Source organism: Pygoscelis adeliae, unplaced genomic scaffold (genome assembly GCF_000699105.1).
Source record: "Pygoscelis adeliae isolate BGI_AS28 unplaced genomic scaffold, ASM69910v1 Scaffold60, whole genome shotgun sequence".
NCBI lineage: Eukaryota > Metazoa > Chordata > Aves > Sphenisciformes > Spheniscidae > Pygoscelis > Pygoscelis adeliae.
The window spans coordinates 1,411,189-1,414,024 of record NW_008823954.1 but is presented as its reverse complement, the minus strand read 5'-3'; the positions used below and the strand labels follow the sequence as shown (position 1 = coordinate 1,414,024).

The 2,836-nt window shown below is 51.8% G+C and overlaps 1 protein-coding gene across 1 annotated transcript in view; it reads left to right on the top strand.

Annotated features, from left to right (window-relative positions):
* Positions 1–988, top strand: part of TOB2 (transducer of ERBB2, 2) — a 4,489-nt gene extending 3,501 nt beyond the window's left edge. The window contains exon 1 of the mRNA XM_009321952.1: positions 1–988. This exon is cut by the window's left edge and continues 3,501 nt beyond it. The gene's annotated coding sequence lies outside the window, so the exon portion shown is untranslated.
* The last annotated feature ends 1,848 nt before the right edge of the window (positions 989–2,836 follow it).

Below are 2,836 nucleotides of genomic sequence, written 5' to 3'. Positions count from 1 at the left end.
CGGCGTGCTCTCCTCCGGCACGGGGAGGGAGGGAGGGAGGGGAGAGGTGGGGACGCCCCCCGGCCACCTGCTAATGTGTGTGAAGCTTTGATGCCGCTTTGCCCTGCCACACGTATTATACCTGCTTTAAAAATAGTGGTGTGAGTGGAAGGAGGAAAAGAGGAGGGACCAACCTCTTTGTATCTTAAAAGGAAAAAAGCGTGCTTCAGAAACGTTCCTCCAAGGTCAGGCAGCAATGGAAACTAACGGCCTTTTCGGGTCTTTTCTAGTCTTGGATGTAGGCGTTCAGCTTCAATTTTATTTTTTAAAAACCTGCACTAATTTACCTGGTTTCTTAGGAAGAGAAGAGAGAAATTTTTTTTTAACTTTTATTTTTTATGGGTTTGTGTTCTTTTTGTTGATGTCCGTTTGTATTGAATAATTTGCTACATTTGTAAAATGTAAGAGGTATATATAATATATGTATATTTCTAACGTAAAAAAACTGTAATTTTTTTCTTTTCAAGATTTTTTCTTAAAAAGAGGAGAGAAAAAAATATTTTTTCAGGAAAAAAACTTTAAAAAAAAAAAGAAGTGGTGAAGATTCCTTTCTCCCCACTCAGCCTCCCTCCTTTCCCTCCCGCCCCTCTCCGAGGAGTGAATCGACAGTTGCCTTGTGGGAGAGCATGTGTGGAAGAGGACAGAAGTCTGTATGTCTCCGAGCGGAGGGTTTCCGTGTGTGCTCTGCTTGGGTTTCTTTCTGAGAAGGGGGCTACTGAGAGGGGGAACCAGGGGGTTGCTGTCTTTTTTTTTTTTTTCTTTTTTTTTTTTCTTTAGCGAAGGAGGAATACAATCAGAGTTTTGTATTCAGAATGTTGTGCAATATTTTGGAACAGGACATTGGTGTGTCTAGAGATTTAGTTAAAAACAAAAAAAAAGGTTGATCAAATCTGTACAGTTTCTATTGTTCCAGATTTTTTAAGTTTGTATTAAAAGCATGATATAATAACCGGTTGTCGTGTGGTGTGTGCTCAGTGGGGAGAGAACACGCCTGTTCCTGGGCAAGGAGGGACACGGCCGCCTTCCCTGCTGGCCTTCGGATGAAGCGGCGCTTGGCGTCTTCCCTCTCGCAGGCAAGGTCGCTGGCTTGCGGTGCGCTCGGCGGAGGTTTTGTTGCGTTAGGAATAGCCCGGTGATGCCCAGGCTTGTGCAACGCGGCGAGGGCAGCTGTCTCCCCGACCTCTCGCGCTGCCAAGAATAGCAGCGGCATAGGAAAAAGTGGCAGTGTGCCTGGCCTTCCCAGGTCCTGCTGTAATTCAGCTCCCTGGGGTAGAGGGGGGAGAGCTGGCAGCAGGGCGCTTTGCCTTTGGCGCGTGGTGCCTCGGGGGCCTTCAGTCCCTCTGCGGCAGCTCGCCAGGGCTCTCGCCTGCAGCCATCGCCTGCGGGACCAGGCCGGGATCCGTCTGGTGTCATCGCACGGGGTAGATGGAGCCTTCCCAGGCAGTGGTTTCTGCAGGTGGGGTGCTGTTTGTGGGTTGATTTCCCTCCCCTCTGCGCAAACCGGTTTGGGTTTATCCTTGGGCATCTGGGGTACTTGCTAAGGCAAAGGAAGCCTCAAGGTGTGTGGGCATGCCATGCCCTCCCTACTGTGAATGTTCATCCAAGGTGAGTTCTCATAGCAGGGTGGGCTTGAGGCTGGATGTGAGAGCAAGCAGTGATGATGAAGGTCTGATTTTGTTCCTCTTTCCTTTCTAACCTCTCATTGCTCGGCTTTAATCAGAATTTCTGTCGGAGGGAGCTGCTCCTTTTTAGCAAAACGAGATGACGTGGCTCCTCTATGCTGAGGAAGATGCTGAAATGCCCGTCCCACCCTAGGCGTGCCGCATGGCTGTGTGACCCAGCTCCCCCAGTCCCACTGTGCTCCTGCTGCCTCCTGCTCGAGAGGTGGCTCGCGGCTCCCCGCACCGCCTCCTTAAAAAGCTGTTGAAGGGAGTTGCTCTGAATGTACTTGAGGAAACCAAACGTGGAGCTGGTGCTGGCTGCTGGCTCCCACTAGCATCCTTACCCGTGGCACCTCAGCCCCTCTAGCCTTTCTTCTTGGAAGAGCTCGCGCTGCTTTGCCCTTGGCTTTGCAAGCCCCGGGAGCTGGGCTGCTGCTGGTGCCTGCTGCGTGCCATGTGACTGTCACACTCTGCTAAGCAACTAAACTATTTTTTCCCCTTTGTGTCTCAAACCCCTTGTAATCATTTATCTAAAAGCGTGCACAAATGCTTGCCCTTAGACGTGTTTCTGGAAATGGAAAATCGAGGGCGAGTATGTGCCTTCCTGATCCTTGCCCTGCATTTGCTCGGCCGTGACGCAGGGAGGCACGGAGCCTTTCCCTTTTTGGGCACAGGTACGCCGAGCAGTAGGGCCTGGAGTTAGTTTACAGCTGATAGCTGCGCAGCCTGGGCAGGGTTTAGAGAAAAGGCTTAGCAGAGCCTCGTTCCTCGTGAGGTATTTGCCCCTGTGCTGTCTCAGGGAGCCTGAAGGGTGTGGGGAGGTGAAACACCCACCTGGAAGCAGTGTGCAGGGATGGGGATCTGCCCTCTGTCAGCTTTCAGAGAGGAAAGGAGGTGCCGGAGCCCGGCGCTCGGCTGGTGCGGGGTGGTGTCTGGGTGTGAGAATATTTGCTGGGTGTTTGGGCAGTGACTGGAGTTGGTCCCCAGATAGGGTGCTCCAGCAAGGCACGGCAACAAGATGGGACTTGTCTCCTGAAACCTCCAAAGCGAGGGGTGTGGGGGTGTTGTTTAGACACTCGTCACAGGGGACTCCCGTTATTAAGAAGGGAACTTGCAACGTGAGTCACTGAGCGGGC